Below are 27,408 nucleotides of genomic sequence, written 5' to 3' on the forward strand. Positions count from 1 at the left end.
CACAGAGTTTCGTGTTCTCAGTGGATACATTTCAGAGGAATTCCGTTCATCTAAAGATTTTAAAGTTCATCTCTCTAGAAAAAACTAAGTGAGTTTGATCCTGGCCCTCTTCCAATGCCAAAATAGACAGTCCTCAACCGAGCAATTACTTGTCTTCCAAGGCGTTTGTGAATCATGATGCAGTCTCAGATGCAGTGTTGTGTATGGTGGTCAGGTTCCCAGGCTTATGAGAGTTTATGCTGTGCTAGCGCTGCCCAAAGGTGTCACAAGTCTTTCACCTTCACCTTCCCAGGAATGTCCTTGGAAGCGAGACTTTCTCTTGCTCCCCACTTGCCATCTATTTGGAATTCCTCCCTCAGTGGCACGCCACGCTAGTAACTACCTCAGGGACTTCTCAGTTGTTCTCTGCCTGGAATTTCTTCCCTTAGGAATTTGCATGACTGCTTCCTTCTCCTCAATGAAGAGTCAACTAAAATGTTACCTCAGAGGTATCTTCCTTGACCACCTCAGGTAAAGTCCTCATACTCCCCACACCTGCTTCCATCATAGTTTTTCAGACTTTGGTTTATTGTCTGCTAGTTTGTTTTCTTCTATTGCCTTCGCCTCTCACCAAAATATAAGTGCTTTCACAGAACTTGTGAAAATATAAGTGCTTTCACAGGACCTGTTTCCCTGTTTACCTGCTCTTGAACCTGATTCGTAGTAAGCTTCCCAAACTGCTATATGTGATATTGGCAAGTAATTTTACCACTTAGAGAATACAATAGGGTTAATAATACCTATAGTACCTGCCTCCTGGAATAAACAAGGACCTGGAGTTAGTAAACTGAAGATACTTTCTTTTTCCCAAAACTTGCTATTAACTTTAGATTCCATTATTTTGCAAATAACAGTACTGTTGACCAAATTACATGACCCAGAGAAACCTAGAAATCATTCTGGGCTTATCTTCGCCCCATCCCCTCTTAAACTGCTCCTTATAGAACTGGTAAGCAGCTTAACCAGAGTCCATATTCTTAAGTTTCCTCCCATCAACACTTTCCCTCCAGAGCTTGTGCTGTCTTGAGTCTTTTCCAGGATCACTGCTGATTATCTTCCAACCAAGTTCAGTTTGTAGTCTTTCCTATCTTCTACCCCCCAGATTTGTTGTCTACACCACAGAGAAGTAATCTTTCTGAAAGGCAAATCTCATATCATCACTGCCCAGTGTAGTAACCCTTTAATGGCATGCTTTGCCAGATGGTCAAGTCCAGACTCCTTGGTGAGCCATGTAATAGTCTTCCTTTGTTGGCTTCTGCAACTCTCTAGCTTTAAATCTTGCTCTACCCTGTCATTTCTTGATCACCAGTACATGCACCATGGACATAGCCTGCACAAGCACACCTTCATATACCAGCCATCCTAAACTATCTATAGTACAGGCAGGGTGATGGCTACACTCCATGGCTGTGTTCCTTCCCTCTATCTAGGGGGCTTGGATCCTCTTGTCAAACACCTGCCATCTTTTGAAAATAAGTTCAAGCATACTGATTCTAGAAGACCATTCAATACACTTTCCCTCTGCCTACCACCCCCAAGAACTCCTCATTCTCCCCACTGTACTGAGCCTGTAAGCCTGTACTCCTATTATAATATCTATGCAAGATAATGGCCCTGCCTTCTTTTGGGTCCTCTTTCATGATAAAGATTATTTTGTTCATTTGCATGGCTTCCTGGACCAGGTACCATATTTGGCAGATATGGTGGAAATCTGGGAAAAAAATTAGGGAGTAAAATTCGGCATACTTTTTGCCTAGTCCAGGGCTTTGTTTCATTAACATACCTCTGACTGGTATTTGCTTAAATTTGAAAGCTCTCCTTGAAAGTTAGAAATAGAAAGGTATGTTATTAATAATCAGTTGAATGGCCAAAATATTTTATCAATGAGCTAGTGTTTATTGAGTATATAATATGTTCAGAGTTCTGGATTTGACAATTTGTAGGAGACTTTGAGACAGTTTTTGCCCATTTCTGAAATAATCCTGGCCTTGTCTTTCTATTAGAAATCAATTTAACCAAAATTTGACCAAATTTTACATGGGCAGCACATGCACTTGGCTTTCAGATAGTTTAGAACAGCATCTGAATGTTTTTCTCCCAGTGCTTCCTAAAAGGATTTTGAAAAACTCTGTTCTCTCTTTATACATGTTAACAGTTTTTCATCTAAAATTTTTCATCATGATTTAAAATAGTTGTAAAAGATGACATTTCTGATATTATAAATATTGATTTAAAAAACTCTTGTTAATGTACCCAATAGAAGCTAAATTAATACAAAAATGATTTTATATCTATCATCCATTTAAAAAACACATGAACAAGCTCTTTTAGAAAAGTCAGGGATTTTATTTAGTTTTTCCCTCATCGAACTCATTCTTCTATAAAACTTATTCCCGATGTAACATTATTATGTTTGAAAATCTTTCATTGATTACCTTATACTCTTGTGACACACACAAGTGCACAAATACTATATCTTTATTTTTTTTAAGTTCGTATGACAATAAGTTTCTTTTAAATAAAATTTCTTTTAGATTATGATTTTTTTCTAGTATACAATTGACCAGAACAACAAATTTATTAAAATTTTAATAAATCATCATAAAGCATAGGTAAAATTTTATTGGAAAATTATCTCAGGGAGATACATGGGGCTTAAAAATCATTTATTTATACATAAGCAAATATTACTTATTGCTAGAATAAGCAAGTCTTCATATTAAATCAAGTGCTTCTTTTTAAATATAAGTGCTTAAGAAATTTTGTTACATAAGTAAGTATATGGGAATAAAGAAAACATAATTCCACCCTCTTTTTCAAACTCTTGAGTTATATGCCAGAACTTATCTAGCGATTGATCATAAAAGTGATTTTCAATTTTCTGTTGTCTAATAACTTGATTAGATCTTCCTCCAGTGCTTCTGGAAGCAAGGAAATGGAAACTTTCCTCTGACTCCCCAAAAGATTCGTTTCTTGGTCATGAAAGTCATTCACTTTCTTAACATCTATAACCCTACAGGTATTTCAAAATGGCCCTGCTTGGGGCCCTGGAGATTTTTATTCCCCAAGCAGACTCCTGACAAGTGAGATGGTTGCTTTTCTTTTAGAATGTAGGAAAAAGGTGAATGTGAAAGGGAAAAAAAGGAGATGGCTAGAAAGAACCAACAAGACATCAGGTGTTTTGAAGCAGATACTTTTAGACAAGAGTTAATTGATGATCTGAAAATAAATTCTTCCAGAGTTAAATTCTCCCTCAAAAAAAAAAAAAAAAAAAAAGAGGGAGGTAAACCCTATAGCCTTGTTTGAAGATAAACTGCTTTGAGTGCTAAAGAAAACATTTCAGTCATGTTAGCTACCAACTCTAAGGGTAAAGGCCCCTGCAAAGCCAATTTAAGGATTTCCTCTTGGTAGGCAGTAACATTCCATAGGATTAATGCATGGTTAATGTATATCACTCATATATATATATCTGACAAGCTAATTTGATACCAAAGTGATTTAATTACTATCATCTATTTTAAGAACACATGAACAAACTCTCCTAAAAACGTTAAAAATTGCATATAATTTTTTTAATACGCATTGTTACACTGGATACAAAACTAACATTGGTGAAGATCACCAGACGCTTGACTGATAGTCAGGTCAGTGGGTAACTGGTTTCTATGAATAAGTCTTAATTCTGTTGAAAAAAATATCCTTCAGTGTTTTATCAATAATGCTAATTTCTTCCTAGAAGGAGGTTGTGAATTACAGCAACCAAAAAGTTTTGGTTTGGGACATTTTTTCTTTATGATGGAGTAAGGCAAAATGAAGGAAGAGGTGTTAAACCTAGCTGGCACCCTACTGAATAGGGAGATTTTACTGGGCTCTCCTGGTTCCTGGATGCTCCTGCATATGTGAAATGACATCATTCTCTTGCCTTTTCCCAAGAGCTTATAGCCAATCACTCCTGAAACACTTTATAGGACCGCCCCCCCACCATTACCTATCATATTATAGATGTGTACCTCACTTCTAACAAACCACAGCATTTATGTTCACATTTAGTCTCCCGATGACTAGCAGTAGATGGGGCAAGTATTATCTCCATGATACAAATGTGGAAACTGCGTTTGTAATGGGATATGTGGCCTGTGTAGCAAACCCCCACAAGTTAGTGGCAGATCTGACATTTAATGCAACAACTTTTTCTATAGTATATTGCCTGGCTCCCTTTTCTAGATGTGTTATTTTATAAAACGCTCTAAGGATTGGAAAGCTTGACTTAAAGTGATCATATGAAGATTAAGTAAGATAGATATGCTTGTAAAATGCTTAGTAGAGTCCATGGCTCTTAGCAGGTCCCCCAGACTTTTAAAAAAGAAAAATAATATATTTGAGTTTTTGTACTGCTGTGCTTCATTTTATGGATTTAAAAAAATTAATTAATTCAACAGACTTTTTTTTTGAGCACTTAATACTTGCCAGGCATCATGCCAGTCACTAGGAATAAGTCCAACTGTGAAAAAAAAAGAAATAATGTTTTTTGCGCTTAGCATACATCCTAGAAGGAGGAAGTTAGACAGTGAGCAAATGCAAGATATAATGTCATGTGCTAAGTGCTATGGAAAAAAATAAAGCAGGGTAAAGGGCTAGAGAGTGGTCGGTGATGGGGAGTGATCAGGGACAACATTCTTTGGGTGGGGACCTTTGAGACAACCTGAATATTATGCTCACCAATCTGAGTTCAAAACCTTGAGTTTATTTGGGTAAGTTGATTCAAGTCATGGTATTCTAGAGTTATTTGGAAGAGACCTTAGAGAATATGTATTGATTTTTAACTTTTTAATGTTATAGATATCCTTGAGTGTCTTCCCAGAATAATGCACACATACTTAAATACATAACATTTTAATATGCTTGAAATCGTTCTTATATCATCTCAAGTTTATATCCTTATTCTATTCCAGTCCTATGTTTGTTTGTTTGTTTGGTTGGTGAAGGTGCTGACAACTGAACCCATCCAGTCCTTTCTTTTTACTAAGACATTTGTAAATTGTCCACAGTGTGTCACAATTAGTTTGTGGCTGAGTCAAGGAACTAACGTCACAAAGTTGTCTGTTGCTTTTCCCACTAAAATCTAAGTAGATAGAGAGTTAAATTTTCTGAAACAATTGTCTATAAAGCATCTCCAAAAATGGTGCATTTTTTTGTATATGCACCATTTTTATTTGTATAGAGTAAAAGTTCCCCAAGTAGCTAATGTGACTAGTATGGTTCCTTTTCTTATTCCCTGACCAGTAACAACATAAATAATACCCCAAGTATTTCAAATGTCCTAGGAAATTCTGAGCAAGGAGGACTCAGGCTGACAGCAGGAAAGGACAAAACACAACAAAATGGAGATCTTGGCTGGGGAAGATTACTCTTTTTTTACAGATAAAACTGGCATGGCATGGCTTTAAGGAGTGGCTCGGGACTGACAGTGCCTTTGAAAGTCTCTGAATGTACAGACAACAGAGAGGCTGGAGATGGGAAAGGCCTTATTCCAGTTTCAATAGGGGTAGCGATTCCCTCTGGTCAAACAGCAGTCACCTCCCCCCAACCGTGCCCACACACACACACACACATGCACGCACGCACGCACACATGCACTGCATTCAGTGATTTCCTCTTGGGACATTTTATACAAAAACTTAGAAGATAAACTTGTCACTTTCAAGAAAATATTCATTGTATCAACTTATCTTCCCAGCCACACTTCCTTTATAGATGTCTTAACTTTTAGAACTACAAAATAACCCAAACTTTTAAGTAGTAGTTATTTACATTGTGGAATGCGAAGTGATTTCCAAAATTGGATCCTGTGTAAAGGTATCTATTTGTATACAAGATTTTCTAATTAAATACATCTGGCTTTAAAATTTCTGAAGCCCAGCAACCTTACGTCTTATAAACATTAGTGTATTTGGAACTTTTAAGCTGCTTTCCATTGTTGCTCTCTTAAAGACAAAGAAAACCTACTTTTTCTTTTAGAATTGCCCCTCAATATCATGACACCTCCACTGGAAGAAATCCTAGCCTTTTCTGTCTTTATCATTGAAAGGCCCTTTCCTCTATATTCTCCATCCCCACCCCCATTTTGGGGTACTTCTAGCCTACTTTTCCATCTGTGTGCCTTGTTACTATGGTGACGGGCACCAGAGAAATAGAGAACAAAGCAGATGTAATAAGCATCTCCTACATGGTTTACAATGCTAAAAAGGAATCTAGATTCTTCTGTTCTTTATTGGTGGTAGAACTGGACCAGCCCAGCTGGGAGAAGCACTGGGGTTACAGGCCAATTCAGGCCCTATTTTTCCCTTTGTTCTGCACTTCACCAGACCTTTCTCTACCCAGAGTCATGAAGGTGAAGGAGGAACAGTGGAAGCCTGTGGAGAGGATGTAGTACAGAAATTAGTGCCACAGAAAGAACCAACCCATTGCAAAAGACATCTACTGAGGCATATTACAGGGGTGGGAATCTTGGACTGGCTTTGGTTTTTACCTGTCATGAATCCTATTGCTTGATTTTGCATTAACTTAACCTTTTAATCGAGAAGATTTGCCAACTTAGGTTTTCCTCCCTTCAAAGTACTTAGACTATATTAGGTTTTTTTGTAAATTAAATTAAAATCTGTCTTGGTTAGGAAAAGCTTGCAGTATTGCTCTTGTCCATTGGATTTTTAAAAATAAATGGTTAATTATTCATGTGCACTTATTTTATGCTTATTTTAGAATTACAGTTCAATATGTTCTGGATATTGTGGAAATTAATGTTTTCCATAAGATTTGAGAGAAGATGCCACAGGTAGTTTTGAACCTTCCTACATGCATTTCATTCTTTAATATAATTACGTCTTCATGTATCATATTCTTAGACATCCATAATGAAATACCCAAAGATTAAATAATTCCAGTTAATCAAATCCATCTTCTGGAAAACTTTTTAAGTTTATTATATTTAAGTTTGTGTTGCTTATATTTTTTATGTTTAAGGGGCAGAGAGAGTAAAATAACTTAGCACAATATTTTAGAATTTAAAGTCATGGGACACGAGTCAAATTTTTGGAGCTGAAGAAGTTAAATGTTCCATATGCCTGTTCTATTATGACATGAGGGCTTGAAGTTCCTTCTGGCTTTAAATTCTAATTTCTTTTTGCCTGATGACCCATAGTTTGCCAATTTTGATATCTGCTTCAATGGTTCGTACACCGATATGAAAGTATACTGGGAATCAACCTCATACTCTGAGTTTTTTAAATACCTTCACGGTGTCGTTCTCCCAAGCAAAATCACTTTTTCCCTTTGTGGCATGAATGAAAGAAGGAGAGCACTGGGGTGGGAGTTGGAATGCCTGTGCTGACTTACTCAGCTGCTGCCTGGGGTGGGCTTGGAGAGGAATTTTTACCCCTAAAAATAGCACACAGCTTCATCTGGAGAAGCCTAGGAGCCACGAGGAAGGTTTTGAAGCAGAAGGTTACATCAGATTTGTTTTGGGAAGTGATGCTGGCATCTGCATGGAAGATGTGTCAGAGATGAGAGAGATCATATTAGGAGACCAAGTAAGGCAGTGAGAATGGAACAGATGAGACTAATATGAAAGAAATTTGAGAAAGAGGTCATAGAATTAAATATTCCCATTAACTTTCATCACAGGGATCCCATGGCAATTAAACTTAACTCAAACTATGCTAATTCTGTAACTTCTAACTTTTCAGTTTTTCATAGGAGTAGATTTAACTTCCTCCTGATTATTTATTGGGTCCCCCAAATTGTCAAATTTCAGATTACCAGTGAATATATATTATAATAGCACAACTTTGAAAATTATAGCTTCTGCTATAGACTGAAAGTTTGCATCTCCCCCTACCCTCAAATTCATATGTTGAAACCTAATCCCCAGAGTGATGGTATTGGGAGGTGGGGACTTTGAGAAGTGATTAGGTCATGAGGGTAGAGCCCATAAAATAGAATCCAGAGAGCGACCTTGCCCCTCCAACTATATGAGGACACAGCAAGAACAGCTTTGTCTGTGAACCAGGAAGGGAGCTCCCACCAGACACTGACTCTTCTGACACCTTGATATTGAAGTTCTCAGCCTCTAGAACTGAGAAATAAATGTGTTGATAAAGCCACCATATCTGTGGTACTTTGTTGAAGCAGCCAGAACGGACAAGACAGCTTCTAAACATGAATGTCTTCTGACTGGAAATGAGAAAAAACTTGAGAGAAGTCTTATTTGTTCTATGAGAAGAATAACGACTCTTTGCAGGACAGCCCCTTGTTTTCTAGATAGCTTGAAAACTGTGGGCATATTGAGTAGGTTTTGAGAACAGAGCTTGTATTTTTGAGAAGTTTACTCCTTTATGGGCAATTGTTCTCTGATACCTCCTGGGCGGAGGGAGTTTCCATTACATTTGATGTTATCACCAATGCGAAGGTAGAAAGTAGGCCAGGTAGAATTATTTCTGTTTTTACAATTACGAAGCTGGCATTCTGAGAGACTGTGTAGCTTGGCCAAACTTCAGACGGATGGTAGGAAGGGTAAGAGTTCACTCTCAGTCGTTTTGCTGACTTCTACTGCTCCACTCATGACTGACTGAGTGAGTGAATGAATGCATTCATGTTTACTCTTTTGTTCATTCCACTGAGCTGAGCTACTTTTCTCCTCAAAGATTTCTTTGAAAATTATTCACGTTCATGCTAGTTTTACTATTACGAGTTTACTAGTTGTTGTGTGGACTTAGGTAAGTCACATAGCTGTCTCGGTTGCCTCATCTGTAAAGTGGAGACAATGTCATGAAGTCGTGGGAACATTACAGAAGTTAATTGATATAAAGGGGTTATAAGAATATTTAACATATGGTTATCTTACGATGAGCATCACCTTCCATGACTATTACAATACACTGAGTATATGTGACTACTTCAGTTTCACCTCAGCTGCTTATTAGTGTCTTTGTCCTCACCCTGTACTTTTTGTTTTATCTGCCTGGGAGAAACGATTAGGGCAAGCTCCACCTGATTTATCTTTTGATGATTTATAATTTGTTTTCCAGTTAACTGGGCTTAAATGGACTTTTTTTTCTTTTTTTTTTTTTAAATAGAGTCAGATTACTTAATGCTGACAAATTAGGCTTGTATAGTTACTAATTGAAAAGGAATACTACAGACAAATTAGAAGAAATTATAGCAGTCCCAGGATCTGATCAGAACAGTTTTTGTTATAGCCTGAAATTTGTTAATTCTCCACATCCTCTGAAATTCAACCTTGAATTATTCATCAAATGGGCAAGTAAAAAAAAAATGGTCTTTACATTTTTAATTCTTATTTTGAGATATTAGACTTTAACTTTGAAGTCTCTTGTGATAATTGATCATCATGAGTCGCAGTATTCAATGTGATAATTGATCATCATGGGTTACAGTATTCAAAATAATATAAGTCTAGATGGTATAAAATCTTCATTTTTATTTGTTAGAAGTCTTAGAATGCCTTTGTTTCTTTTCCTGTTGTGTATGAAAGTATACTGAATCAGTGACTGGTATTTTCATTATCTTAAAGTGATCTATAAAGAGAATGTTTATTCTAATAATATATCATTTTTGAAAAACCATGATTTTAAAAAAAATTATTTTATTATTAGTTTCAAGTATACAGTACATTGGTTAGACATTTATATAGTTAATGAAATGATCCCCCTGATTACTCTATCTTCCCTCTGGCTCTACACATAGCCATTATATTACTGCTGACTGCATTCCCTGTCCCATGCTCCCCGTCCCCATGACCATCTATCAACTACTCATTTGTACTTTTTCAACAGAAAAGTCATGATTTTTAAAAACCTCTCTTTACATGTGTTTATGGAAAACAAGATATAAGGATACATAGAGTTGCCTAATGTGTGCAGTGGGGATTGTTTAGATGGGAAGAGGAATAGAGAAAGGAAACTCTTGTTCTATAGTTTACCCTTTTGATTGTGTTTTTCTTCTCTAGTGAAGTCCTCAGAGATGTCACACATGGTGAAGTTATAAAAAAAATCTTTCTAAACAAAATGTTTCCTTTCCTAATGAGATTCTGCTTTGGTGCTTAGTTGTCAGTGTGCTGGGAATTTTGAAATTTTCTCTGTATTTCTCTGATTTTGACCTAATAATCTTATTTGGATTTACCAGGCGCAGCAGCTGTTGTTTTTACCAACTGTTGCTAAATTGTATTAATGTCCAAAGTTGAAAAACCCTTTTTTTTGTGTTGGCCTAGATTATCCAGAGTTTTGTAAAATGTAAGTCTTTTCTCCAACCCTTGTAATTTATATTTACTTGCAAGAAAAGCATAATAATAATATTCCAGTGGATGGTTTAGAACCTCTCACAGGACACTAATTCAGGTTGCAGTGTGGTTTGTAGAACAGTATTTTCTTGAGAAAGCTGTCTATTCCCTTTTCTACTGAAGAAAGAAGAGACATCAGTTCCACTGTAACTTAAGTAGTGTTTGGTGTAATATGGTAAATGCTTGCAGTTTGATATTAATGATTGTTTTCTGGCAAAGCATATTGCAAAGTTGAGAAGCCAAAAGTTTTGAGAATGTCCTAGGAAAGCATACATTCAGAATTATAGCCATTTTATTAAGGGTAATTCTAGTTTCATTTAAAGGAGAGAATTGAATGTTGAATTTTGTCTTTTAATTATTTAATATGATGGGAATTTCTCTTAAATAGCTGACAAAATATCTTGTTTCCTTTGCAATCTCTTTTTAGGAGTTTAGTTTGTCTATTTTAATTATAAGACAGAGGTTTTCAAGGTCACAGAAGGAATCTGGATTTGCTCTTATATTACTCCCAGGGTTAATTTTGTTGATTCTGAACCCCACCTGAGCCCTATACTGTCTGTCACATTCCAATTTTCCCTCTTAAGAGTTTACATGTTTTCTTCTCATACACTCAGGAATCAAAGCAATAGTTTTTCTTGTTGTCATGTTATATGGCCAACCATTCCTTCATTTACAGACAATGATGTATATCAACAATATACCCTATCAATTGCAAAGCCATCTTTTTATATATGATGGCATTTGATTTTGGATTTTGACAATCTAGTGAGGGAAAGAAAAAGGACTACAGTTAATTCTTATTTTATGAATGAACTCCAAGAAGTCAGTCAATATATCCAAAATAACGCACAAACAGAAGGGCCAAGTCAATAACCCATGCCTTGAGCTCCACGTTCCGTGTTCTTTCTGCCCCATCATACTGTCAGTATACGCTGTTCTATACCATGAGACCTTATCCATATAAGGAATTTGATCAATATGCGATTTCAAATTGTACCAAATTTTAATAAACTTAATAAAACCAAATTTTTTTTTTTTTTTTTTAGTTTTTTCCCTACTAAGCCTTTATTGTTGCACTGTATATGTAGTGAGAGAGATTTCCTCCTTCTAGGCCAATGACATTGTGCGTATATGGTTTAAGAGGTAAGGAACAACAGGACGGCAATAAGAGAGATGTCCAAGGAAACATGACTAAGTGGAAAGTTCAGTGGAAACAATGTAGGAAGTGAGACTGGAGCTGAGCCTTGTAGACCAAGATAAAATTTTGGAAGATTAAGAAGGTGGAAGGGAAATGTCTGAGCAGAGGTGTGCAGGAAGGAAAGTATGCAGTACTGAAATAATCATGGGTGAAATAATATATCCAAGATTTGCTTCAAAACAATCCTGGGCATGGGTGTGATATAAGTTGATAATTGTTGAAGCTGGGCGAAGGGTACACGAGTCTTCCTTAGGCTATTATTTATACTTTTGTATGTGTTAGGAGTTTTTCATAATGAAAAGTTTGAAACATAAAAACTATGTATTTTTTGGACAGAGGGTAGGCTGGCCTGTCTGGAATAAAGGATTTGTTTGAAGGCAGTGGGAAATGATGTTGGAAAGGCAGTTTGGGAACAGACTGGGTGGCGGGAGGGGGGTCTATGAATGCACACTGGAGTCTGGAGTAGTCATAGACACTGGTTCATTGACTGGAATTGAGTTTTACTTGACTGTGAGCTCAAGGAGGAGTGCAGTGCATTCTGGCATCCTCATCAAGGATGGCAGCAACCCCCCCTTTACCACCTACTTAGGCCCTACCACATCTGACTTGCCATATTCAGTTCTGGAAATCACATTTAAAGAAGGCTTTTTACAAACCGAGTTTCCATGGTGGGACATAACAGTCACAGAAGAGTATCTCGCTTATTAGGAATCTTCCTCATAGAACCTTCCATCAGTTCATGGTCGTCTACCTGGAAAGGGCTTATTTTCCCTTCTGCCAAGTTCTTCTCTTACCCCTTTTTAAACTCTCTCTTGGGGGCCTGGGGATGAGCAGTAAAAGTGAAATAAAAACATTACTATGACTCCCAGTAATATGAAGGTACGCGTGCATGATGACATCTAGTGTAACCGCCTGGAAACAGACTTTAACGGAGGACTGAGTTATACACAGTAGCACTGAACCATGTGGAAAGCCTAACACTTTGATGTAGCTTTCTGAAGCAGAGCTCCTTTTTCCTTCCTGTTTAACATGTTTTCCTACATTTGATATGGGGAAAAGAGGAAAGAGACATGTCAGAGAAATTTGGATAGTTGGTAATATTCAAGAATTGTTAATTATCTGAATGTGATTCAGCGGTGTGCTAGAACTGACGAGAACTGATTGTTGTATTTTCAGGCATTTTGCAAGTCAGGTGTTAAACACAGCCATTAAAAATTAAAATATACAGACTTAAAATTAAAGTTTAAAATTAATGCTCGAAATGTATCACTTCTTAATTATTTTACTATTAGAAGTAAACTAATTTGCTGTTATCTGTGTTCTTAAGGTTACTTGTGTCTAATGTATCTACAGAGGGGAAGTCTTATATAATGGTGGTGCCGCACGTTACTTCCCAACTCCATATTCAGTGATGTCATGTTGGTACCCTGAAATTAGCTGTGGTAGGAGTATTTACATCATGGATATGGAAATTGGCAACGACTACAAATCAGGGCCCTTTTTTCACCCCCAGAGAACTGGTTGTTAAAATCTACCAGCACACCATTGGGTATGATTATGATATCATGGTTATATTTTTAAAAGAATTTTTATCTTTTACAGATACATACTGAAATAAGACAGGTAAAATATGATATCTAGAATTTGTTTCACATCATCCAGCGGGGATGGGTATCATGGTGGTTGTATCAGAGTGATGGGCACATGGGCTCCATTATACCAGTCTCTCTACTTTTGTGTATATTTAAAGTTTTCCATAAAAAAGTTAAAAACAGTAATTAAGAAATGTTGCGATGAAAATAAGTAAGTTGCCTATAAACAGTAGACGTAGAAATTCAGTCTAGTACCTGTCTGTTCCTCAAACTTTGATGCTCATTCCTTTGATAAAATGTTTTTTTCTAATTTTAGAGCTGTTGTTTGTAACTGGTTCACATAGTACATTGAATTTAAATGTCCATTTCTTGTTAAATTAAATCAAGAAATCACTCTGTGCAGTTTACCATACCCATAAGGGCAAAAGAATCCAATAGAGCCTGCCCTAGGACACTAAGAAGCTCTCTCTTCACAGTGGGAGGAAAATGCATTTCTTGGATTGCAATCCTGTTTGCAGAACCAATTGTACAAATAGGGAAAAATGAATCAAGTTATTGCTCAGAGGGTTACTTGTGGCTATATGACAGCTGGGTGCCCTTTAGATTTATTTTCAGTCTAGCTGATTTGAGTCATTGCCCAGGAAAGGAGTGCTGTCAAACGAATTGTCTTCTGTGCAGATGATGAGGGCCTTGCCAAACAGTGCCCCACTGATACAATTGAAGATGGGTTTGGAATCCTTGGCCTATGAATTAAATTAGACCAATCCAATGACTTAAGAAGCCACGACCTAGGTTATATACTGGCTATGTTTCACAAAGAGTACAGAAGCACAGTATCTTTTTCTAACATATACTTAGACATCCAATGGAAAAGTTAAGGCATAAGTTACTTTAAAAAAACATGTCTTTTTTTTTAAGTTTGAAGTCCTTTTAATTTAATTCTTAACATGAATTTTGTAGTATGATAAAAGTTTTTTCTTGTCTTAGATTGTATAATAATTCAATTAACCAGGAAAAAAACTTATGTTGAGTAAGGAATACAAGTGGTCACTGTGATTATCCCAGCAAACAGGCTGGTGAGGAAGTTATTAGGTTTTATAATGGGGACACGGAAGGACAATATGAACCTTGAGGGGAAAGTAGCCTATAATATCTGCCTCATTATTTTAAGTTTGGTGAGTCTGTGGTCTGTTTAGAAATACAGGCTCAGAGCATTCTCTGGGTTTAACCACACACAAAAGAAAGTCTTAAGCAATGAAAACAACAGATGTCAAACTCAGGTAACCTGGGGTCAGAATACCAAAAGGAAGCCTAGACTGAAACAGATGCTGAAACAGGAATTGAGATAAGGAAACCAGAAGTCAGAGTGGGATGAGTAGAGGAAGAACCAACTCCTCCTCTTAAGACAGAGTTAGACAGAGGAATCACTTGGAGAACTTGGGAGGTGTTGACACTTGGCTGCAGTTTTCCCCCTGTTAATTCCTTTGTATCAATAACTTTCAGTGCCTTTCAAGGTCTCACCATGATATAGGTTCTGAAAGCATTTCTTTGGAGTATATAAATAGAAATCATGGTTCAGAATTAAGTTGGAGCATGGAGATAGAGTCACGATTGCTAAGGAAAAACATGTTAAGTTCTTGAAATATAATAATCACAGGACTGTGATTTATTCACTCAACAAATATTTACTAAGCCCCTACTATCTAGGCTAAGTGTTGGGGATACATCAGTGTACCCTACAGATAAAATGTTCTTGGAGCTTACTGCCTAGTGGGTAGATACAGAAAATAGACAAAGTAATAATATAGTACATTAAACGGAGATAAATTCCATAGAGAAAAACAGAACAGGAAATATTCTTCACAGTTAGATTCCCCAAGGATACATTTTCCAACTTATCAAAGCTAGCAAAGGGAAAGATAGGTATTTATAAAAATATAAAACGTACCACATCCGAAATTCCTTCATGTTTCTGGTAACTCTCTTGGTAAACTAAATATATTCACTATTTCTTCTATATTCACTAAGTTTAGAACACAAATTAAAGTTGAAGTAGTGTGGGAAGGGTAGCTTTTATACACTGAAGTAAAATGAATAATATGCCCTTAACACATTTTGTTAGACAGTTGACAGTTGGTAATGAGGAAGGCAATGAGCACTTACAACAGGGAGGCTGGAAGTTATTTAAAAACAAAGTCTTTACTTCCAATGCTGTTTACCTCCAGTTGGGCAAGACAAGTAGAAGTCATTCAGAGTTGGTGCGGGGTGTGTGTGTGTGTGTGTGTGTGTGTGAGAGAGAGAGAGAGAGAGAGAGAGAGAGAAAGAGAGAGCGCGCGTGCGCGCGCACATAAGACTTTTAGTCAACTTGATTGCCTTTATAAAAAATTAAATTCTCAACTTTAAATGGAAATTTTCTGAAATAGAGGTATCAAGTGAACTCCATTACACTCAGGCTACATTTAGTTCTTTATTTTAAATAACTTATTTTTTTCCCAAATTACCAAGTACAGACCTTTAAAGGTAACATTAAACAGAGTCAGCAGCAATAATGAACAATCTAACAAACTCATTCATATATTCTCCTCTCCCCAGGGCTCCAGTTTGTATTTCCAGCTGACTACTAGACCTCACCACCTAAATGGCCCACAGGTACTGCAAACTCAGCATTTTAAAAATCACACTCATCACCTTCTTCCACTGACCAATTTTCACCATTGACCCTGTGGCCAAAACTGGGGCGGTCACTTGTCCTTGAGTCCTGGCTCTCTCTTTAACATCTAGTCTGCCACCAGTCCTTCTGGTCAATGCCTCAGTAACTCTAGATTCCATGCCCATAAGCTATTTAGCAGAATACCTGTTTGAAAGTTCTTAAAGTGATGGTATTTAAAAGTATTTGCTTTTCTCCACTTTTCTCACACCCAGTCACGTCTTCCTTCAAGCCTTCTTTCTTGTTTTATCCTTTGGACTATTGATCTGGTCTCCTACCTACCTTGTATATTTCTGCCTTCTAATGAATCTTCCCTGCTGTTACAAAAGTGGCAAATTCTAAATTTCTAAATTAAAAATTTCACACTGACCACATCATGTCACTCCCAAGCATAAAAACCTTCATTGATTCCATAACATGTGTCTTTCCATGTGTCTTTATGATCTGAACCTAGAGGGCCTTTTCATATCAGCACCTTTAGCTTTCCCACTGGATTCACTCTCAAGAGCAATACTCAGTCAAAACTTGATTACGTCAAACTTCTAGTAAGGGTATAAAACCTTAATTATGTTAATGAATCATCCTTGATTCAAAGTGAAAGAGCAGAATTCACCAGATTGTTCGTTGATCTTCCAGTGACTTGGACTTGTTAATTAGCGCTTTCACTGTTTATTAGAACCTTTCACCAGTCTGACTTGCTTCTTCTCTCCTTTGCCCGTCTCTCCCATCAGCCAATACTTGTCAGATTTTCCATTAGTTCTCCTGAAATTCCTTCATTCCTGGTCATTTTCACTAACAGTCCTCTGGTCCTCACTACTTCCTTGTTGAGTTACTGCAGAGGGGTCCTGCCTGGTTCCCTAGCCTTCATTCTGTCTCCCCACCCTTCCACCTGCCCCAGTGTATCGCTCATGGCCCACCAGATAATTTTCCTAAAACATTGCTTGTGTTCTGTTTTGGAATCAATAATCGTTTTCTTTTGTGAGTAAAATCATACTCTTCGTTTTGGAATCTTAAGTCCTAAATGTTCTCTCTATCTCACTTAATTTGAATTTATCTCCCTCTTGGCTATGAAGATTCTCTCCTCAGGGGAACCTGCTGCCCCACCACTTTTCCTCACTCCAGACCTCTGTGCTCTTGCCCTTGCCCAACTGGAGTTCTTCCTTCTGATCCAGTTCCTACATGTCACTCAGGTGCACATTACCTGTCCTGCTTTCTCCATTCCCTGAACTGTAGCTGTTGACCTTTGTGAAAGGCGACTTCAGACGGTGGGAAGAACACCGTGTTTGGTGTCAGTTACGGGATCAGGCTCTTGATCGCTAGACGTGTGACTTAGCTTATTTTTTTTTTCTCTGAGCTTTGATCCTTATCATAAAGTCAAGTGCATGGTTTAAACGACTTATGGTAACAATGCTCCACAAACTTTAAAGCATTATGCAGTGGTATCTAATTGTTTCAACTATAGTTGAATCTTTGATTGTATGTTTTCCTATTTCCTATTTATGTATGTTTCCCATCTTTTATGAGTGTTTTAAGGGTAGATATAAGGTAAAATTTAAAAATTAATTCTCGCTTACTGGTTATTCTTTCTTGTCCTGTTTAGCCCACACCATAGCAAATGTTCAATAAACTCTCCCCTGTCAAGCAGATCGAATGAATACAAGTATCAGGCACTGTAATGAAAGTATAGCATTTGGAGCAGGGAGTGAGAGAGAAACAGGAAGAAAATGGAGTGACCAGAGATGAGGAGACTGACTGGGGAACTGGCCTGCCTCAATACTGACTTCTTTTATGAGTTCAAAGACAAGCTTAGGATTTAGACACGTTCTTCGGTAAAGAAGAATAATCATTAGGTGAGAATTCATTTTAGTTTTGCACTGTCTTCTAACCCCCTCTCTCACAGGCAGCCTACTAGAAGTAAGGGAAATAAATGGTAGTGGAATACAGGAATTTATGATTCTGCCTAGTATCCATCTTATAAGGGAAATATAAACTGTGACAAATCTTGGTTGATAAACTATCCTTGGACAATAAGAATAATCACTAGATACTTATTATAACTCTTACTATGCCTGAGTCACTGAGTCTCAGCTGAAAAACAAACTAATCAAACAAGTGAAATATGGTTCCTGTTTTCAGGGAGTTTGTAAGTTACAGTAGAATAAAGAGAATGATAGTAACCCCAGCAAAATAACTAAGAGAAATGGAGTTTGCTTGTTACCTTCTAAGCAAAAGGTACATTTCTCCAAAGCAAGTCACTAAAGATTGCTACTGTTTTGTTGCAGAGTGGATTTGCCAGCCTGAAAATGATAGCTTACCCCTGTTCTCCCTTCACCAGGCAGGCTTGGTGAGTGCTCTCATTTCAGATGAGCCAGCCTAGCTACAAAAAGATATTTGCATAGAAGATTGGGGAAATCACCAAACAACAAAAAAAGACTTATGCTTTTGAAATGCCTCATATTACTGCTTTAATTAAACAGATGTTTCTAAAGTAATGGCTATTTAAATGAAATTTTAATAGTGCATCAGCTAATTCCTAGTATATTCTTTCATTGTACTTGGCTTTCACAGTGGGACCATATTTGGTTTCACTTCCTGGTTTGTCCACATAAGCCTGTTGCTGGGAAATGTTTAAAGTGTTTATGAGAGAAGATTATCGTTTCATAATGGACAAAAGCATTTTGGTTTGATTTAGATTTAGTTCATGTAGTAATTTTTATTAAGATTATAAAAATAAGATTTCTGGTGCCTAAACTGGTAAATCAGTTGCTTAAAGAAAACTCTTGAAAAAAATACAAAAAACCGTTTTGGCACTGAATTAGGTTACCTTTGGTGAAGTCATTTGCAGAGCTGTTTCAGTAGGCACCAGTTGTGAAACAAATGAAATGTTGACCTATAATTAGAGTAATTGTAACTTGATTTTAAACAGAGGTTTGATTGCATAGGGAGTGACATAATGAACACCGAATGACTTTTCTGGAAGAAAGGCCCAGTATATTCTTAAGCTGATGGCCTGCTTATGGTGTGTTTAACGTGGCCACTACCAGTATATCAGGTACCTTTCTGTGTGTGTATGTTTTAAATGGCTGTTCTTGTGTGTTATAGCATTTCATGAAATACTTGGCTATTAATTCTAAAAGTGACAATTTTACCCCTAAATCATCTAATTTCACCAAAGTATTCAGGTACCATATGGTGTAAAAAAATCTAATTAAATCCATTTCTCTTTTGAAAACATCAATTAAAACTTTCTGGAAAAATCTGCTCCCTTGATATCTAATTGTTTTCTTCAGATGCATCATTTTGCTGGCTAATCTGATAGTTTAATTTTTTAAAACATAACTAGTTTCTACTTCAAAATTTTTACTTTAATTTTGAAGTTTATTTATGTTTTATTTTACATGGTGATCTGATACTACCCTAATATAGAATTGGGCTTCCTGTTCTCATTCTCAAACTCTCTGCAACTCTTTCTTTCTGACACTTTCAAATTAACTTCCCTAATATGCACCAATATGTCCTTAAATATATTTTTTCCGTGATTCTCCGGCTCAGATACCATCAGTGATTCCCTTCTGCTTGTATGATCAAATAAAAACTTCTTTCTGCTCTTGTAAAAATATTTGGTTATTAATTCTAAAAGTGATATTTCTTACTCCCAAACAGTCATTTCTCAGGTGCTTGTTATATGCTGAGTTCTGAGCTATGTCTTGAAAAGTTCTTAGCCTAACATTCTAAACTTTATTTTAATATTTTATTCTAATATACTTCCTAATTTTATCTTCGTTATTTCTGTCTCAAAAATACCATTCCATCTATATACTTAACTACTTAAATTCACCTTGGATTCTTCTTACCTTCTTTATTTGTTTCTGTTCCTCCATATAAAATATTATGTGCCCTATTATTAATCCCTTGTCCTTCCACCTTCCACCTGTATAAATCCTATGCATCTTTCATGGTTCAACTCGTAAATCCTATGTCGTAACTATTATTCCTTTGGCATATATGGCCTTAAGACACAGCTGTATAATCCATTTTTTTGATCCTTCTTATATTCATGCTTTATCTCACCGAAGCATAAGTTCCTTTTGAGGGTCATGTTTGACACCCTTCTACCCGCTTCAGCATCTGGGGTGATGCTTTGCATCTAGCAGAAGCTAGGTCATGATTATTGAGTACATATAGTGTTAGAGTGGACACAAGATAAGACATTCCTCCTGTACTTTCTCCTGGGGCCCCATCTCTGGTCATGACACAAGTTAGTGGTACCTAGGGGCCTCTTCATTTCTACCTCTGTTCAACTAACCGTGACTAAATTGTTGCCTCCCTTGAATAGATAAGACTTTCTACAATAAAAACAGATGGCATTGTCAAATATAAATAGAAAAATATTGTTTCTGTGTGGGTAAGGAAAAAAAAACACACCATTAGCTTTCTTGGCACAGTCTTTCAAGTCTGGTTGCTAAAAAATAACCATAGAGTCATATGCTGTCCACAAGGAGAAATTTACGTTTGAATGGAGATTATGCATGTTGTGCAGCTGAATTTGTTAGAGCCAGACAGCCCCGACCCTGATTTAGAAGTCCTATGTTAAGCTTCCAGATGGAGAATGCGGCTTTTGTCTCCTGGGAAGCCGTCAGAACTCCAGCATTTCCAGGGAGAACATGGTTTTTCTCCTTTGTTAACACCAAGTGAAGCTGCAGAATCCTGCTGAGTTCTGAAGCCCAATGTGCAGAAACCTTACCTGTCACCTTCTTTAGAATGTGGGCATTCTGATTAGTTATTTGTGGGTTCTCTTTGAAGCCTGACCTTTCTCTGTCACTTCAATATGCCCTGAGCTGCCTCCATTTATTCTTAATGCCATGGCTGATAGGGCTCACGTGGAGTCTTTATTTGGGGACCTTAGCATGTCATGTAGTATTTGGTGAATTAAAGACAAATTGAGGCTGTTATAGGAAGTTTTTGTGGTGTTCACTCCAAACAAGGGGGGCTAATTTTTATTCTTTTATCTGTTCATTAATGTTTAATAGCAGCTTCTGCCAGCTAAGCCATGGGCTACAATGATGAGGATGACACATGTAGACCAGAGGTCATAGAGCTTATAGTGGAAGAGAAATAAACCTTTAATTGAACAATTACGTGAAGATATGTGAGCAGTGCTGTGAAAGCAAGAGACAGGGAACTAAAAGAGCACGCCATGAAGAGCCTGATTGGAGTGGTCAGAGAAGACGTCTCTTAGGAAATAACTCCTGTAAGTCATTGACTCAGGAAGGCAATGGCTTGAATATTTGCCCTCTTTGAGCCCTGAAAGGGAGCTTAACCTTCTGAGTGGATTGCTTGGCACTGTTTCAAATTGCAACTGCTTTGCATAAGAATTAGCCCTTGTGTGAGACTGTTCTCATGCATCGACATGTTACAAGTGGTATAAGACATCCGTATTTGGTGTTTGCCCTGCCCCCCATTTCTGGCTTAGAGCTCCTAAAACTCATGGAATTTCCCGATAGTAGCATCCTTTGCTACTCATAATAAAGCCCTTTCAGCCATACCTAGTTACAACCATGAGTTTGTACTAGGTGAGGTGACTCCTTAGTGGGCCCCTAGATAGCTTCAGGATGGCTGCTGGTCTCCATAGAAACCAATCATGTGACTAGAGGGTTGGAACTTTCAGTCTACCCCTGACCTCTGGAAGGGGGAGAGGAACTGGAGATTTTTAATCACCAATGACCAGCAATTTAATCAATTATACTTGTATAATGAAATTTCCATAAATACTCCTAAATGTGACAGGGTTCTGGGAGCTTCCACAATGGTAAACAGATTAAGGTGCTGGGAGGGGATAGTGTATGGAGAGGGCCGTGAAACTTTGCCCCTGCCCCTCCACAAAATACCCTGCCCTATTATCTCTTCCATCTGGCTGTTCCTGAGTTGTATCTTTACCAAAAGAAAAAACAAACAGCAACAAGAAAACAGTAATTCTAAGTAAAGTGTTGTCCCTGAGTTCTGTGAGTTCTATGTTCTAGTGCATTATTGAACTTAAGGAAGGGTTGTGGGAACCCCTGAATTTGCCATCAAGTCAGACAGAAGTGTAGGTAGTCTGGGAACCAGGACTTGGGACTGGTGTCTGAAGTGGGGACAACAGTCTTGTAGGACTGAGCCCTTGAACCTGTGGAGTCTGACAATAACTCTGGGTAGTTAGTATCAAAAGGACTACATTGTAAGAAACCTAGTTAATGTCAGAAAATCATGTCAAAAGAAGATATCTCACTTCATTTACCCTAAATGTAAAGTACACATTGATCTGCTCCAGCAGGGTAGTAAATAGAAACCAGTGATTTTGGCCAGCAGCCATTCACCAAGTTGCAAATACGAAGCGTAGATTTAACATCAAGGTGAATGTGGACTTTTCCCCTGAAATAATAGATGACGTAAAAGCCTATTCTTTCAAAACCGACCTGTTTTCTCTTTTAACATTCTTGCCCAATACTTCACTTCCCACATCTTCTTTCAGAGAAAATCGGACCCTGCAGAAATAAGCAGTGTTGGCTGAGTGGAATGTTTTAAAAGTCCTTCTCTGGGTTGGGCCAATAGGCACTGGTTACACTTCACTATGTGCCAAAGGTTGTGGGTGTTGTTTGTTTGTTTCTTTTAAAATCCCCAATTGTTAGACTGTAAATGGTCTATTATCAGTCCATTATTGCACGGTTGATTTGGAGAATTCTCTACTCAGGTTGTTGTCTTGTCACAGTGCGATTCTGTGTTGGAGCCACATAGTTAAACCTGGACCCTCGGGCCTTTTGGCAAAATTTCTTTTGACTTCGTAGTAGAACTTAAATGTTAAGAGGTGTCAGTAACCTAGTAACACTTGCTGTTTTGTTTCCTTGGAACTAAAGTTGACTAAATAAAGCTCACTTCATGGGTTGTTTTGTTTCAATTTAAGATAATGTTCCAAGGCCATCCTCTTTTAAAATTACTTTATCAGCAAAAGAATTGGCATGCTTTACCAGTTTCCCTTTACATTTAGGTACCACTTTAATGATTCTAAAGTACTTCCACAATATTTATTTTACCAATAATATAAGTATGATTATCTATATTGGAAAGCCAAGGACAGGGGAGCTTGGATGGGGTGAGTGATTTGCCTAAGCCCAAGGAGATGGTAGCGGAAGCAGGCCCGGGAGTCCTGGCAGTGCACATTTTCCACACTGCAACCATGAAAAACCAACCCCTACCTTTCACTTTCACTTGTGGGGGGAGTGGAGAAGCGGAGGCTTCACTCAATCAGCAACAAGGCCCCTAGGGTTGGGAGAAACAAAAGGAATAAAAACAAAGTAAAATTGGGTGGTTTGCATTTGCCTAAAACAGCTCCGGAGCATTTATAGAGCAATACGTCGTATAGAGCAATACGTCGAGTCGTGCTCACTCTGTACACCCAGAAGGTACTGCCACAGTCATGGCGGCTCCTGACTAGGAAGTGGAAGAAAGCTTCTGTAAAAGTGCTCAGCATCTAAGAGCATAGACACCAGTAACATGTAGATAGAAACAGAGCTAGAGGCTTTAAAAAATCCCTTCCCCTCACATACAGTTGAAACTGTATCTAACCTCAGCGTGAACTGAGGTTAGAGGTGGCCGTACCAAAAGGGGAGGTGGACTGTGTTGTGTTGCCAGTGGGTCACATGGTGAAGCATCCTGTCTTCTTATCCCCGCTATTGTCAAGCAAGTGACAGTCACAGTGATGACAGGATATGTGATGCAGTGTGCCCAGCCTTTTGGGGTCAAACTCTAGCATTCCTGGGAAGGAAATAGCAAGAATCAATTAAACAACGAGAGATGCTGGATAGAACTTGTTTCCATCAAGTTCCGTTGCCAGGCCTCCTTCGCCTCTCCCTCCCTGAGACATTATTTTGTTTTTATAACAACAAAAAGCAAATCAGGAGGTGAAACGTTTTAGAAAGAGCTCTTTGGCTGCAGTATAGAAACAGGACTGAGGAAGGTATTTCAGTTGTCCTCCCCAGGAATGGGGCAGGCTCTGCCCCAGGCAGTGGGATCAGAGATCTAGAAGAGGCTAGTTTAAGAAAGGGACTGACCAACTTGGGGGAATAGAGAAGAAGAAGGCTTTGGGGTTAGGTGCCTGAGCTCTTGCTATTACTATCCATCACCCTTCAGCATCATTCAGCTATCAGCCTTGATGTTGCTATCAATATTCAGGGACCCAAAAAGAGCAGGTTTGGTGTAGTTGTGAGCAGAAATGGTGGATTCAGTTGGGGACATGCTGGGTTTGAGTTGCTTCCAGATATCTCAGTGGATAGCCAGGAAGATGCTGGGGAGATTCTGAGGCTTGGGCTTGGGGAGCTGGGCTCGCTATATAGTGTGGGAAACATCTACACAGGGGTGGTGGATAATCCTTAAGAGTGGAGGGTATCAGCCCAGGAGAGCATATGCATGAGCAGAAACGCTACTGTCCAAGGACTGAATCCTAATGAATTCCACTCCTAAGAAGATAAGTCTGTATTAAGACCTTCCATGGTTCCCAGTTACCATTCTACTTCAATTAAAATCAGTGCTTTTTCATTAATTGTATGCTTGACCTGATGACCTTCTTTTCTAGCTACCACCCACTTTTACTCTCTCTTTAGCAAGACCAACCGCCAATTGTAAACCATTCAGTGCTCTCTTCCTAAGAAAACATACACCATTCTTCTTGGAGTTAATGCTTTCCCTGGTGTTGTCACTTTTGTCCTTTTAAAGCCCTGTCCAATTCTCACCACTCCAGAGGAGTCTTTTCAGATTATGTATCCCATAGCTCCAGCTGCAATTAATCAACTCATAGACTAGTAGAATGCAGGAAGTGGAGGGTCTATCGATCATCTGTCTGTCTCTTTAGCTTTACAAGTGAGGAAAGTCAGGTCAAGTGAAAGGAGATAACTTGCCCAACATTATACTGTCAGTTAGATGTAAAGCAGAGAGTAGAAATTGGGTCTCCTGACACCTAGTCAGGGTTGACCAACTTGATAGATTGACCTCTTAATAAAAGGATCAAATACTTTCAAATCCACATAAATTTATGCGTGATTTTGGTAAACATGGGGGTGCTTCCACGGTTATTTTCCGGGGGCAAAAAATCTTATGTGTGCTTACCTAGACAGTCACTAGAAGATTTTTGAATGTGTTAATTTCATATATGGCTATCTAATGTAAAAAAAAAAAATCTATGCCTTTTCTGGACAAATTAGTAGGATCATATCTCTCCCACCCAAACCCATCTAATTCAAGGTAACAAACAAAATTGATAATATTTAGTATTTATTTTAATAACCTATGAATGTGGACAAAGCATATCTAACACAGGAAAATTATATTTTTGTGCATTGGCATGTTTTTTTAGTATACTAGGGCTTACTATATACTTGATTTGTGTAATCTATTTTTGTTTATTTTAAAGCAGTCAGAACAGTTTTCCTGTTTTACATGATTATAGATTTTTTTGTGGTAAAATATACGTAACATAAAATTTACCACTTTAACTATTTTAAAGTGTACAGTTCTGTGGCTTTAAGCCATCCACATTGTTATGCAACTATAATTATAGTTTTATATAGAGAGTTATATATTTAAATATATAAGTGTGTATACTTAAAACGTGACCATTATATACTTAAAACATAGCCTTTGCTCAGGTGACATTGGCTGTATCTGTCTTGTCTGCAGTGTGAATCTTGATTGGAGAGACAGGTATTGCATCAGAAAGCAGAGGTTACTTGCACAGGTTAACCTTTTTTTTTTTTAAGTTGCATCCACACATATCTGTGTATTATTTTGGCTTCATAATATTTTGTCTTCTCTATGGGCCGTATCTTAAATACTTTAGAGAAGTTACATTTACATTTCATAACACCGAAGTAGTAACTAGAGTCATATGACATATTCCAAAATCTGGCATGGAAATCACTAACTGAGGTGGAAAACCAAACCTCTTAATGTCTAATCTAGTTTGTCTTTACAGGATAATACTTTAAAGCCAACCTTTAAAAAATTACTTTAAATAAAGCTACTACTCTGTTAATAAATTACCGTTTTTGAGCACATGCTTTGTACCTGCTACTGTGCTAAGTAAGCATTTGATTTATAAATTACCTCATTTAATTCTTAAAACATCTCCACTAATATCTACTTTACAGATGAGAAAATTGATACTTAGCTTATCTAAGATCAAGAGGGTGGTAAATGACAAAGTCAGAGCTCAATCTTAACCTTAACCATTCTGCTACACTTCCTTCCCAGTCTTTCAAATATTCATAAGAATTTGTGGATAATAATTAAGCCTAAAAAGTAACTAACATATTGAAAGTAACTAACATATTAAGAGCATGTGCGACTTGTTTGTTGAGTGATTCAGAAAGAAGATCATATTTAGGTGATATGGTCTTAGTTTATTTTAACCACATTTTAATAGGAAGGCAGGAAGAAAAGCCATGTAAAACATCATTTAAGTACAGATGAAAATTTGATCCTTCCTCTTGTCATTAAATTGGTGGGTAAATGTTTCTCTGTAAGGAGTTACGCCAGCCGGATGCTCCCTTGCTCTATCATGTTGATCTTAATTACTTAATAGAGGCAGGAAGGATGGAGGGAGCACTTGTTGATTCTATTTCATTAGATAGACTACTGAGTAATGAGTTGGAAAACTCTATACATCTGATTTATTTTAGATTGTACATTTTAGTTTCTCTAAAAGATAGATTATATTTTTTTAAAAAGAAAGGCTTCGTAGTCTATATAGAGCTTCCATTTTATAGAGCTCATTGGAGAGGCAGGATAGCAGATGGCTCTTAGAATTCTAGTGTGAATTCTGGGTTTGCTTCTTGAGCTCAAGCAAGTTTCTTAGTTTCTCCAATCCTTGGCTTTCTCAATTGGAGCTGTGATAGATCATAATACCTGACTCACAAAGTACAAAGTAAATGGTAGCCTTCCTCTTTCCATCTCTTAACGCCTCTTCCCGTTCGACAGATAATTACTGAGAATCTCTTGTGTGTTAGGTCCTGTCCTGTACACTGAACTCTCCTGAGAGCTCAAAGTGAGAGTCAAGAAGGCATCTAACAAGCTACTCGTGATGCAGTTTAATGGAAGTATAATAGAACTATCAGCACTCCCTAAATGCTGAAGTAGCATGAGGTATGGATCAACTACGCGTTTTGAGGGTCAGTGGGCAGCAGTGTTCATTTAAAACATCTTTTGTGATTAGTGGTCATTTAATACTTGGTGAACATTAAAATTATGTATTTTATGGTCAGAAATTAATTCAAATTAGTCCAATCTAAATACTCGGCTGATTTGCAATGCATGGCGATTTGATTTTTGTCATTAGGTTAAGAATATGTCATACCAGATGTAACTAGCTTTCTTTACCATGATCACTATTTTATAAGACCGAAATCATCCAAGGACATTCAGTGTTGTCTGTTTGATCATAGGTCACAAGGTTTTAGAATTGCAGTATGTATGGAGCACCTACTATGTGGCA

The 27,408-nt window shown here is 37.5% G+C and overlaps 1 protein-coding gene across 4 annotated transcripts in view; it reads left to right on the forward strand.

Moving 5' to 3' along the window:
• LRRC8B (leucine rich repeat containing 8 VRAC subunit B) overlaps positions 1–27,408 on the forward strand; it is a 63,640-nt gene that overhangs the window by 6,324 nt on the left and 29,908 nt on the right. For 2 of the 4 annotated variants that reach the window (XM_006919390.3, XM_006919391.3), the window contains one exon: positions 15,776–15,832. The exons of 1 other annotated variant lie outside the window; for it this stretch is intronic. The gene's annotated coding sequence lies outside the window, so the exon portion shown is untranslated. Of the gene's footprint in view, positions 1–15,775; positions 15,833–26,923; positions 27,060–27,408 lie in introns of those variants that run through there. One more of the 4 variants, XM_025052053.1, reaches the window with a different exon arrangement.

Source organism: Pteropus alecto, unplaced genomic scaffold, assembly GCF_000325575.1.
Source record: "Pteropus alecto unplaced genomic scaffold, ASM32557v1 scaffold25, whole genome shotgun sequence".
Classification (NCBI taxonomy): Eukaryota; Metazoa; Chordata; class Mammalia; order Chiroptera; family Pteropodidae; genus Pteropus; species Pteropus alecto.